Below are 14,558 nucleotides of genomic sequence, written 5' to 3'. Positions count from 1 at the left end.
ACTCGACAGAGTAAGGGCTACTCGATAGAGTACCCCAAGACATATAAATACGGAGTATTACAAGAGGAGGTCAATGGTGTGCTATTCCTTTCTAAAGCAGCCATGATCAAAGAAATAAAGCAAGAACAGCCTATCTGGGTATTATTGTCTAAAGAAATAAGCAAGGAAGAGAGCTCTGAAATGCCTGCTGAAGTCAAACCCTTAATTCAGAAATATATGGAGGTGTTCCCAAGGGAGCTGCCGAGTGGGTTGCCACCATTGAGAGGCATTGAGCACCACATAGACCTTGTTCCAGGCTCAGTGCTTCCTAATAGGCCAGCTTATAGATGTGATCCAGCTGCTACCAAAGAATTACAAGGTCAAATTGAGGAGCTTATGAGCAAAGGATTTGTCAGGAAATCCCTCAGTCCTTGTGCAGTCCCTGCTCTACTTGTTCCAAAGAAAGATGGGACATGGAGAATGTGTACTGACAGCAGGGCCATCAACAACATTACTGTCAAGTACAGGTTCCCAATCCCAAGGTTGGATGACATGTTAGATGAGCTTAGTGGTGCTATGGTCTTTTCTAAGATTGATCTCAGGCAAGGGTACCACCAAGTCAGGATAAGAGAAGAAGATGAGTGGAAAATTGCCTTCAAAACTAAACATGGACTATATGATTGTCTTGTGATGCCATTTGGTCTTTCTAATGCACCAAGAACCTTTATGAGATTAATGACTGAGGTGCTACGGCCATGTTTAGGCAAATTTGCAATGGTTTACTTTGATGACATCTTGGTTTACAGCAGCAGCAAAAGTGAACACCTGAAACACCTTGAAGTTGTGTTCAGGATCCTCAGGGAACAAAAACTGTTTGGCAAGCTGGAAAAATGCATTTTTATGGTTGAAGAAGTGGCATTCCTAGGGTATATTGTCTCTGGGAGGGGCATTACAGTTGATCAGGAGAAAGTTGCAGCCATTCAATCATGGCCAACTCCTAAAACAATTACTGAGGTGAGGGGGTTTCATGGATTTGCTTCATTTTATAGGAGATTTATTAAGAACTTCAGCTCAGTTGTTGGTCCAATCACTGAGTGTATGAAGAAGGGAGAGTTCCATTGGACTGAGAGTGCTCAGCAGTCCTTTGAGAAGATTAAGAAATTGATGTGTGAGACTTATATTATGAAATTACCAGACTTTGATCAACTCTTTGAAGTGGAGTGTGATGCCAGTGGTGTAGGCATTGGTGCAGTCCTAATCCAAGCTCAGAAGCCTGTAGCTTATTTCAGTGAGAAATTGAATGGAGCTAAATTGAAATAATCTACCTATGACAAAGAATTTTATGCAATTATCAGGGCAGTCATGCATTGGTGTCATTATTTGAAACCAAAACCATTTGTGTTGCATTCTGACCATGAAGCTTTGAAGTATATAAATGGCCAACACAAATTGAGTCACAGGCATGCCAAGTGGGTGGAATATTTGCAATCATTCACTTTTTCCAGCAAGTATAAGGAAGGGAAATAAAATATAGTTGCAGATGCTCTATCAAGGAGGCACTCCTTGCTGTCAACTATGGAAAGCAAGGTTCTTGGCTTTGAATTCATGAAAGAAATGTACAAGGAGGACCCTGACTTCTCTGAAGAGTGGATCACACAAGTTGAGGGGCATAGGGTTCCAGGGAACAAGTATCTGCTACAAAATGGGTTTCTATTCCAAGGCAACAAGCTCTGTGTGCCAAGGGGTTCCTACAGAGATCTCCTGATCAGGAAAGTCCACTAAGGAGGCTTGGGGGGACATTTTGGTATTCAAAAGACACTGGACATATTGCAGGAACAATTCTATTGGCCAAAGATTTTAGGAGATGTCCAAAGTGTTCTCAGAAGATGTTCAGCATGTCAAATGGCTAAGAGTTCCTTCCAGACTGGTCCATATACTCCATTGCCAGTACCAAATAAACCCTGAGAAGATGTGAGCATGGATTTTATTGTTGCATTACCAAGGACACAAAAGGGAAGGAAAGGATTCAATCATGGTTGTTGTTGACAGGTTCAGTAAAATGGCCCATTTTATAGCTTGCAAGAAAACAGAAGATGCTGCAAGTGTTGCTGAACTATACTTGAAAGAAATTGTGAGGCTTCATGGAGTTCCAAAAACAATTATTTCAGATAGAGATACAAAATTCATGAGTTACTTTTGGAAAACTCTATGGAAGCTGTTCAAAACCAAACTGTTGTTACATCTCACCACCCTCAAACAGATGGCCAAACTGAGGTCACTAACAAAACATTGGGTAGGATTTTGAGATGTCTTGTCAACAAGAGTCTAAAAGATTGGGACATCAAGTTAGAAGCAGCAGAATTTGCCTTCAACAGATCATCACCATCAACTGCTACTGGTCACAGTCCTTTTGAGGTTGTCTATGGGATTAATCCTCTGATGCCTATAGAGTTGTCCTCTGTGCCAAGGAATGAGATGAATCTTGATGCTAAGGCCAGGGCAGAACAACTACTGAAACTCCATGTAACCGTGAAAAGAGAAATTGAGAAAGCCAATGAGAAATACATGAAACAGTCCAAGGTGCCTCAAAAGAGGAAAGAATTTGTTCCAGGAGATTTGGTCTGGGTTCACTTAAGAAAAGAGAAGTTTCCAGCAAAGAGAAAGAACAAGTTAATGCCAAGAGCTGATGGCCCCTTTGAAATTATTGAGAAAATTGGCCCAAATGCCTACAAAGTGGATCTACCAGGAGAGTATCAGGTGCATGGTACTTTCAGTGTGGGTGATCTCAGTCCATATTATGATGATGCTGAAGGGGATGAGCCACCAGGCTTGAGGACAAGCCCTGTTCAACCAGGGGAGGTTGCAACAGGAGCCACAGGCCAGGTCACCTCACATCCACAAGCAAGCCAGGGCAACAACACACCAGTTTCAGGAACCATTCAAGCTGAGCCAAGTTTAGTGGTCAATAAGTATGTGTATAAGCCCAACCACAAGCTGCCACCATGGCCACCTGGTTGGCCACTGAATTAGGCTCAGAAAAGTCCTGAGGGGTCCAAGGGTAAATCACAATGCTAGTCCCAGAAATACAAGCTGGACAGGGTTGCAGCAAATGACAAAGAGTAAAAGTAGTCTTTCCGTTTTTGGCTAAACAATGAGGAAAAAGCAATCAAAGAACTTTTGGCTTGTCTCACCATTTACCAGGTGCAACCTAGAGCCAATTTTAATGCCAAGGACCCAATCATTTCGTCCTCAAGTGCCTACATTCAACAGAAAAGCCAGCAATGCAGCAAAGGACCACAACCTGTCACTGTCATCTGCATTTCTCTTTTCTTTTTTTTTCATTCCAGTTTACAATTAAGAGCTTTTAAACCGTTGTAATATTGTATTTGGACTCTTATCAGCATGTGAGAAAAGATCCTGACCCTTAGATGTAATTTCCTTTCAAATTTGTAACCTAAAAAGGCCTATATAAGGACCTTAACTCAGACTGTTATTGTAACAGAGCTGATTTATGAATGAAACCTGAGAATCCTCTTAATTTTAAACCTCTTAATCTTGTGCTTAGTCTGTAGATTAGAGTCAGGCTTAATAACAACCTGTGCTTAGACTGTGGTTGTTGATTAAGTACCTGTTAGTAGAGTCTAAACTTTCATGTGCTGAGTCTGTGGTTTGTTTGGCTTTACTGTTTGCTTCAGTTGAGAGTTGAGCTTTTCCTGTGTTAATCTGTGGAAATTCTCAGCTTAAGTCCTCCAAATTATTAACTTAACTCCCTGTGAGTATTCTGTGGGTTTTCAGTTGATAATTATATCCAAGATCCTTTTTTTAGTCACTCTTTCATAACTGCTTCATTCAAAATCTCTGGTGTCTGTTAGGCAGTTCAGTTGAGTCTTAAAAATACTTTGAGTCCCTCAAAAATCCTGGAATTTAGCTTAGAGTTAGATCTTATATTAAAGTCAATTACTGCCAATTTTCATGATTTTTGAAGGTCATTTGATAATTTTAACAAATAGCACAAGTTTATTGCATTCATGAGAAACTGTCTTTAGTTTGCTGGTTTGTTGCTGTATTTGTCTAATCCCTTGGACATTACACTGTGGAAGGCACATACTGTGATACTCATTACTCATCCCACTGATTTATAGTAGAGAAAATTCGTATCCAACTAAAACACAGTTTTCTAGCTTATGATAGACTACTAGTTGCCACGACATCAGGCGCCGCCTCAGTTTGCAGAATGGGGGCCAGAGCAAGGACTAGGGCTCATCTGGAAAGAAGAAAAGAGATAAGTAGAAACTAGAAATTTTTTGTTTTAGGGTTTTCTACGAAATAATTTATTGCTTTAGCGCTCGTTTCAAACTATTTATCGTCAATGGGTTTAGGTCCTTTTTTTTTCCAGTAAAGCCGCTACTTGACCAAAGGGTAAAGCAACTACTTTCAAGTAGTGGTTTTACTTGGACTTGAAAATGAAGACATGGATCCATTGGTGTGAAATATCAAACGAGCGCTAAAACGATAATTAGTTTATTAAATGACATTAAAAGAAAAAAAGATCAAAAAAATAACGTAACTAATACTCATTGAAGGATAGAGATGATACACAATAATTTTGCTGGATCTGGGTACGACTCTCGGTTCCTTTCCTACTTTCCGTCCTCTTGTTTGTTGGGGTTCTGGTGATTTATCTTATCATTTTTCCTTTTTTGTCGTTTTGGTTCTCTTGGTTTTTATAATGCTTTTTTCTTAACCTTATCTATGATCTTACCATTTTCATTAAGAGTATAAAAAAAGTTTCTATAAACTAACTTAAATATTAACTTTGTCAAGGTCGTTTCCATTCAAATAACCAAGGAAAATTGTCATTTAAAAAAAAAAACACTTGTAAGCTGTAACTTTCAGCGAGTTTACTATCAATGATACACTTACATTACTTCTTTTTTCCCACTTAGTCTTACTTATCAAATTTTCTCTTGCAAATAATGGTACATGGCCGAGCTAAATGGAAAATTGGTGTATCGCTTCTGAATCGACCAAGGCTTTTACCAACACAAATTCTCATTTAAAAATGGTCACATCTGACTATAAAAATGGTCGCATAAGGCCCATCTGAAGCTTTCACACGGAATAAGTCTAGTCGTCTAAAGTGAGACACTAAATATTATGGGTATATTGTGATAAAATAGCACTCAAGTAGATGTTTACTTCGTTGTTTTTACCAACCTTCACATCTATCATTAGGCAGCAACTGGCCACTGTTTGAGTGTAAGTTACACTTACACACACGCTATGAGAATCTCTCTGTACAAATCATTTCTTCTACAGAAACTCGCATCTTTCTTTCATGTAGCTTCTCCCAATACCACCGTTTCACATATTCTTGTAGCGATGAAACGAGTAGCGGTCGGCTTTTGCACACGGAATCACCAACCAGTGCCTATTTTCTTTTCACAAATTCTCATTACAGACCGGCACTATCATCCATCTATAGCTATAGACGGATAATGTCTCTCTCACAAATTAAAGTGGGTAGTGCAAATGGGTGGGCTACCCACTTTAATTTGTGAGATGGATGGACACTATCCGTCTATAATGAGACAAACTGTTCTGTTTTCTTTTTGTCTTATGCTTGCCAAATGACATTAGATGTTTATAATCTGATGTCAGTGTCGTGGAGATTTATTCAGAGATTGACATGTATTTTGGGTACGCGTGTTCATAGTTTAGTAACCCATTTTACCACTTCTAACCAAATAGATTGGTTCCCGATTAGTATACAACCACCAATTACCGATTTACCTCATCGAACCAAATAGCGAAACCAATTGTTGATCGAGTAGGATAACATGACCACGAAAGGAACAAGTACATTTCACCATTTTATGGGTTTGCTACTCCGATGTCTAAAGCTCTACGTGAATTTGTTTTTTTGAAATTATGTGTGCCTTCAAGCGTACGTACAAGCTGTGATAAATTATGTGTGACTTCCAATCCACTGATAATATGTAGCGTTATGAGCCACTCGTGTTTGCTCGTATTATTTGGTTTTATACTTTAGCGCAAATTCGTGTTTAAAACGAGTCAAATAGATATCAAATAGTAAAACAATTTTGTCTAAGAAATGTCAAAATTTTAGTCTCTATTACCATGTGATAGTAAATTAGTAATTGATCCACATCTTAAGCGGGACCTACTGATACTTTTATCTATAAAATATATTAAAAACCTACCCTAAAATGACAAATAAATGTCACATAGACAAAGCCATGTAGGATTCAAAATCCACCTAAATTAAAATTTAATGTGATGTGGCATATTTAAATGTGATGTTGCATATTTTTAATGTGACATGGCGAATTAATGTGACATGGATTAACAATTTATTATTATATGACATTAATTTAAATCATTTATCTATAAATTAATTTAATTCACTTATATCTATAATATGAAAGGATATTATCATTATTCTTAAATTAATTTTGTATATTTAATATATTGTCTTCCAAAATTTATATAGCCCTTATAAATTTACATTAAATTTCATAATTTATAATTAATATTGACATTTTAATTGAAATTTTTGTAATAAACATGTTAACAAATTTCATAATTTATAATTAAAATTGAAATTTTAGTTGAAATTTTTGTAATAAAACGTGTTAAATAATTAATTAAACCTCTTCATATTACTAAACACTCACCATTATTAACATTTTCCTATTTAATTCATTGTTTTTAATTTTTTTGTAATAAAACCTGTTAATAAATTAATTAAACTTCTTCATATTACTGAACACCCACCATTATTAACATTTTCCTATTTATTTATTTTTTAATTAAACATGGTAATAAAGTGATTAAAACTCTTCATAATACTTAACACACACCAAATTAATTAAAATTTTTTCCTATTTAATTAATTTTTATAACATAATATGTTAATAATTTTATTAAAACTTCTTATATTACTCAACACCCATAATTTTCATAACATTTTGTCCTATTTAATTCATCTTTTGAGGTCCTCGGCAATCAATTATCTAATTTAATAATACCACAAAATAAACTAAAAATTAAATTAAAATATGGGAATTTATGGTTGTGTAATTACTATAAAACCTACAATAGCTATAATAGTTTCTATTCACTTTATTTATTTAAAATATGTTCATTTGTCATGAGTTTCTAAGTTACTCAACACCCATAATTTTCATTAACATTTTGTCCTATTTAATTCATCTCTTGAGATCCTCGGCAATTAATTATCTAATTTAATAAGACCACAAAATAAATTATAAATTAAATTAAAATATGGGAATCTATGGTTGTATAATGACTATAAACCTGCAATACCTATAATAGTTTATATTCACTTTATTTATTTAAAATATGCCCATTTGTCATGAGTTTCTAAGTTGTAGATTGTATTTTATGGTTTAATTTGATTATATTGATTATATTGAGTATTATTGTCGAGTATTATTGTTGTTGTTGTTGTTGTTGTTGTTGTTGTTGTTGTTGTTGTTGTTGTTGTTGTTGTTGTTATTGTGTCCAATAAAGTATATTTTAATTTGTTATGTTATTGGTTTTATGAATCGTTTGCTTTATACTTGAATTCATGTTTTCCAATTGGTTTAATTTAAGTGACTTACATGTGACAATGTTTTGATTCGTTTGTCAAGTTTTTGCCTGGTTGATGTTTTATCTTTTGATCAATGTATTTTTTATATATAACTTTAAAGCACCATGAAACGTATGTGAATGCAGATAAGGCAAACCATCACGTGGGTAATCTGAAGAGGGAAGAAATACAAAAGGCATGAAATTGAGGTAAAATTAAAGGTAAAAAAACGTAAGGTAGAAACTGATAAGTAATGGATGATTGTTGATCTCAAAATAGAAGTCTTATAATAATTCTTTTAATTTGTTATTAAACGTATATTGTGGTGTAATTTTACTATTATACTTTTCTGATCAACCTATTTGAATTTGTATTTTTGTATTCACGAGTATAATCATCTCAAGCATATATTTTTCTTTTTCATTTTATATGAACTATTGTCAACGCATGGAATAAAAGGAAGCGAAAGTGAACATTCGGCTAAATATTAAATAGTATAATTTTTAAATTGTACTTCGTATGTTTTTAAGTTTATGTATTGTTTTTGTCAAAATAGGAATAATACATAAAACTTACTCTCATAATTTCCTAAAAAAAGCCTACTCTCATAATTAATGGTAAATAAATAAGTACAAATAATTGAATGAAAAGTCTTTAAAATTTCACAATTTACTTTTTGAACCATCATGACAATAATTAATCATTTTAATTATATCATTTCATCTTCCAATTTAAGTTTTCTCTAACTCTCACCTTTTGATTGTTTTTCTATAAAATTTACTTCTTTTTTAAGTGGTTTATGCTTTTTTAATCATTATAAGATGATCGTTGATCTAAAAATGAAGATCTTATAATATTTCTTTAAATTTGTTATTAAGCGTATATTGTTGTGAAATTTTACTATTATGCTTTTCCGATCAACCTATTTGAATTTGTATTTTTGTATTCACGAGTATAATCATCTCTAACATATATTTTTCTTTTTCATTTCATATAAACTATTATCAAGGCATGTACTAAAAGGAAGCGTACTAAAAGGAAGCGAAAGTGAACCTTCAGATAAATATTAAATATTATGTTTTCTAAATTCTAATCCTTATATTTTTAGTTTATGTTTTTTTTCATAACCGGAATAGATTATTTTATAGTCTTTAATACTATTTTTATTTTTATATAGGATCGTGCTCATAAGTATAACAAGAGATGGATCAAATTCTTGAAATAGTAATAAGGAACTTAAAAAAATTTGTGAACCTTTTGGAATTCGAATTTAGGGAATATAGTTTGTAGATTATTGAGCAATTGAAATGAAAATTTAATTCATAATACATGGAGTAGATACCGACCATACCGTTGAATCGTATCTAATATTTTTCTATCGATATAATAAATGTTTTTCGGATGTAAATAATATTTGAAGCATGCACGTGGTGATAAGACTTCAAAGATATTTATATGGGAGAGTTGATAGAGAGGTATGGAAATAATTTGGAGATGACTATACCGAGGTATTGAGTTTACAACCTTATAAGGCGTCATTGAAGATTTATCCATACGGAATTTATTATATACGGATGGTTTCATGTTTTAATATTCTAAAAACCCACTTTATTATATTGCGGAGTAAAACACACGTATATATAATGAGTCGTCTTTGTCATTGGTCAAGTTTCTCAAAATTAGTAGCTACCACATTGTCACTTGCAGGATTCGATTTAAAAAAAAAAACCAAAGCTGTCAAATAAATAAGGTATTAACTAACTAATTTCTATGTATTAAAAGACTGTATATTTTAAAATAGATCAACAACTAATTGTTCAAACAAATATTAACAATACGATAAAAATATCAAAATTAAAACAAATAAACTCGTGAATTTCAAGAGTCACAAACCTAGTTTATTTATGAATAACAAAGGGATGTGATATATTGTACTCCCTCCCTTTTTTAATATATGACGTTTTACATTTACGAGGTTAACTTTTGACTTTAATATTTAGAGAAATATATTTGTTCAAAAATTATAAAAATGTTGCCATTAAATTCTTTACGAAAAGCTCTTTCATATGAGTATACATATCATATTATTTAGTCTTATATTTTAAGAGATATTAAAGAGAGAAGTGAGTGTCTCGAAATGTGAGAAAGTCATATATAAAAAAACAGATGGAGTATTATGGAGTAATTACTAACCCCTATTCAATTTCTTTGACAGAAAAGAAATGGTGGTCCCAGTTGATGATAGAGAATTATAGCACCATAGCGCTTCTACTTGGAGATTTTGGTACGTAGAATCAAAATGATGATAATTTTGGCTTTGCATTGCACTTTTCTTTGCAGCTTTTAACTTTTAACAGTCAATTTTTTTTGGTCATTGATTTCTCATTGATTCCTTGTGTGATATCTACCAAGTATTTGATTTCACTTAGATGATGATTCTTGGTGATATATCTACCAAGTATTTGATTTCACTTAGATGATGATTCTTGGTGATATCTTTAAAGATATAGAGGTGGTCCTCTATATTTTTATATTGATAATATGATTGAACTTGCGAAGTTGATAATATTCTTGACTTATACGTAACATATATCCTCTTTATCCTGGTGAAAAATTATTTATTAAAAATATTCCCTTTTTCCCAATCTTTTGTTTGCCTTTTCAATTCTTTATGATGAGTATTTTAATCAAAGTCAAACAAATGATGGGTATGGAGGGAGTATTATTTTGGTGTTTATTATTCAATATATAATTATCCATTTTATTTTTGGTATATATTTCAATAGGCCATATTCCACATTACTTATTTGGCTTACCTTGATCTTTGTGTTAAAATTTGTGTTAATAGATCACTTTGGGGGAAAGTATTATGCTAACTCTATCTAATGAAGTTCAGTTTATTCTTATTGAGTTCAATCTAGGTTAGATTAGGTAGAAGATTATATTAATCTTGAAATCTTTTAGTACAAATTAATACCCTAAGAACTAAAAAATTTATATGCAGAATTAATTTAATTTAGAAACGCAAAATATATTAACTCGTTCTTAAACTCAATTCCCTTATATTAAACACAAGATTGGTCATTTGCCCATCTAGTATGTCACTCACCAGTTACTCTTTCTTAGGACGGAGGTACCCACGTTATTATTAAAACCGGTCAAATATAATCCCACGAGAATATTTAAGACAAATCATGAATTATGCTTTTGTCTTATTCATATCATTTTACCCGTTTTAAACTTAAGACGAATACACTTATTTCAAACAAGAATTTGTCGTCACCAAATAGATTTGATCTCTTTTAGAATATATACCGTGGGTTGTGGGACTTGTGTCCAACTTTTTATCTCATAAGGTTCATTTCCTTTCATCTCAACATCTCTGCTATGCCTCAAACGGGAGAGAAAAAGTTTGGGCGTCACAGCAATTTTCTTGAAGAAGTTTTTTCTTTTGTTCTCTGATCTGATAAAGGAAAAAATTTAGGTTTATTCTCTAAAACAAAGATCAATCTATCTCATTTTTTAAGATGAGGGAGGATGGTGAAAACTGTTATTGTGTAATCCCCTAAATTGGGTGATTAGCCAATGCTTCATATATATACTAGTCAATATACAATTTTGTGTAATCTACGTTAGTTACCTAATTACAAGGCTAAAGATACTACGGAATATACGATATAAATATTTACATATTTACACTAATACGCCCTCACAGTTGGAGCGGGAGGAGGGCGGACGCTCAAGCTGGATCGAAACCGATTAAAGAGATACCGGGGAAGTCCCTTTGTAAAAATATCAGCATATTGATGTTCAGACGGGACATGAAGGACACGAACAGAACCAACTTGAACTTTTTCACGCACAAAATGAATATCAATCTCAATGTGTTTAGTGCGTTGATGTTGAACGGGGTTGCCGGCCAAATATACAGCAGAGATGTTGTCACAGTAGACTAGAGTAGCACGTAATATAGGAATATGAAGTTCACACAATAAATTTCGGAGCCAACTAGTATCAGCAACGGCATTAGCAACACCACGATACTCGGCCTCCGCACTGGACCGGGAGACAGTCGGTTGTCGTTTAGAGGACCATGAAACAATATTGTCTCCCAGAAAAACACAATAGCCAGATGTCGATCGACGGGAATTAGGGCACCCACTCCAATCGGCATCAGAGTATGCTGTAATAGATAAATATTTAGACTTGGAAATAGTGAGACCATAAGCAAGTGTACCTTTCACATATCGGAGTAAGCGTTTTAGAAATTGAAGATGCGGCTCACGCGGGGCATGCATAAATAAACACACTTGTTGAACAGCATAGGCAATATCAGGCCGAGTAATGGTCAAGTATTGTAAGGCGCCAGCCAAGCTGCGATAAAGAGATGGGTCAGAAATTAAAGGACCGGCAGTGGCGTCGAGTTTAGAACCAACATCGACAGGCGTGGTTGTAGGGTTACACGAGGTCATTGAGGCGCGGTTAAGGATCGTTTCAGCATATTTAGCCTGAGAGAGAAACAAACCATTACGAGATCGTGTAACCGTAATACCCAAAAAATGGTTGAGAACCCCCAAATCAGTCATAGCAAATTCCTGCGACAAAGAAGCAATAATGCGCTGCAACAGGGTCGTACTAGAAGCAGTGAGAATAATGTCGTCCACATACAATAAGATGTAAGCAGTTCCAGTACCGGAACGATATATAAATAGAGAAGTGTCACACACAATAAGATGTAATCTACGTTAGTTACCTAATTACAAGGCTAAAGATACTACGGAATATACGATATAAATATTTACATATTTACACTAATAAAAACTAATGTCAAACACAACTCGAGTTAGGACACAAATGCCTCAAATTAGCTATAAGGTCCTACTTTAATAAACTCACGGATATTTGTGGTTTAATAATTACATGGGACATTTTGGCTGGTTCATTAATATCGGTGACCATTTGAAATAATTCGTCGATGACGAATAACAATTGGGTATAGAATACCCTGAAGCTGTGTTACCCTGACTTGTCTTGAAGGGTCGGACACGAGTGCGTATCTAAGTGTTTCAGATCCGGTTATTTTATGAAAAATTGGCAAGTTTTTGGTCTAAAATGAAGTGTCGAAGTATCATATCAATGTCCTAAAATTGAGTGTCGGACACGGATACATGAGCTCACGTGAAGTGTCGAAATAACATAGCCCTCAAGCGTGACTTGGCAAATTTGTTACCCAACAGTGATAAGGTAAGTGATGACAGGGAATATGAATTAGGAAGTGGAAAGAGTGGTGTGGCCTATGGACCAAGAGGCAAGAAGATACCTTGCTAGGCAACGCTTTTCAGTTTGCGCTTTTCTAATTGGGTTACACCAATAACTATGGGTTTATTTTAGAGGTGATCAAATGGCCCAAGCCCATTGGCCCGGCCCAGCCCAGCCCGCTTTTTTGAAGGGCTTGGGCCTTTTATTTTGGCCCAAAAAAGCCCATGGGCCGACACAAAAAAGCCCAATGTACTTTTGGGCCGGGTTTAGGCCAAGCGTTTGGCCCAAATTTTGGCCCGGCCCGGCCCATATTTATTAATTAAGGAATATTTTTCTTATAAAATTTGTTTAAGTAGCGTAAATTTTATATATAATTCCCTATAAACTCATGTATATATTTATTGAGATTTAAAAGTGATGTTCACATAACATAAATCATATCTACTAGATATAATTAAGCATTATAATGTGTCGATGATTGTCTTTTATTCTATTTTTGGAGATTAATTCATATGTATTTCATCATACTTTGTACGATTTTTTATACTAAGTGCACATTTAAAGTACAAGTTGAAGGTATTATACTACTTATCTCGTTTGGTAAGTCGTAAATTTTAGGGCCCGAAAAGCCCATATAGGCCCAAAAGCCCAATTTAACCCATAAGGGTCGGGCTTGGGCTCGCTAAATAGGCCCTCTCATTTGGCCCGGTCCAGCCCAACCCGCACATGTGGGCCATTTTTACCATCCCGGCCCGGCCCAAGCCCGCATAGGCCCGGCCCATGATCAGCTCTAGTTTATTTGTCACCATAGATTCTTCTTTCATTCAGATAATTGACAACACTAAATCATCTAGAGTTTCCTTCAAATATTCTTCTCAATGCAATCCCATAAGTCAACATTACGTGGGTATGGGGTGCATGCAATTTAGATCATCTATATTTTTTCGACTCTCTGTTTCCTTCCACTTTCTTTCAATGGTCTGGATTATATTTTATGATTAAACTGTGCAAGTGGTTAATGAGATAAATAAGAAATAATACTAATGTAATATAGGAATGTGAGAGTAAATGAACAAGAGAGAAGAAAATGGAGAGAATTCTTGCTCGGGATGCATGGTAATAAATATGGGATGCATATTAAAAAGAAACAACTTTGTAAAGATTTCTTAAGTTACTAGCAATATCATATATTTAACATAAAAAGCACCACATTAGGTTATAAATAATTGGTTTAGCAAGTGTGATTAACAGCTTTAATTGATTTTTTTTGTTAGTGTAACATTATAGAGTTTTGAAACCGTCGTACCCGATTAAACAAATTTACTCAACTAATATAGTAGGGTAGTCGAGGTCGAACCACAAGGAACATGGGTGATTATTAATTGTCTAGATTTTATGCTTAGCTAAGTCGGATAAAACAAGGATGAATGATTATATAAAGGACTAAACTAAATAACAAGAAATAAATTAAACTAATTAAACTATAGAATGAGAAAGCAAGCTATTAAATACGATTTACTCAAGTTAATTAAGGCCTAGGGAACGACTAAACCACCGACATTCGTAATGAATCATGAGTTCCTTCAACTAGTTGTAAAGGGGGAAGTGTATTGGGTGGAGACGCCTCTCATTCGCCCACCAACTCCCTCCCGGGCTCATGGTGAGACACTAGTGATACCGAATCAACTCCCTCCCGGGCTCA

The sequence above is a fragment of the Silene latifolia genome, chromosome 5 (assembly GCF_048544455.1).
Source record: "Silene latifolia isolate original U9 population chromosome 5, ASM4854445v1, whole genome shotgun sequence".
Classification (NCBI taxonomy): Eukaryota; Viridiplantae; Streptophyta; class Magnoliopsida; order Caryophyllales; family Caryophyllaceae; genus Silene; species Silene latifolia.
This window is presented reverse-complemented; position numbering follows the sequence as displayed.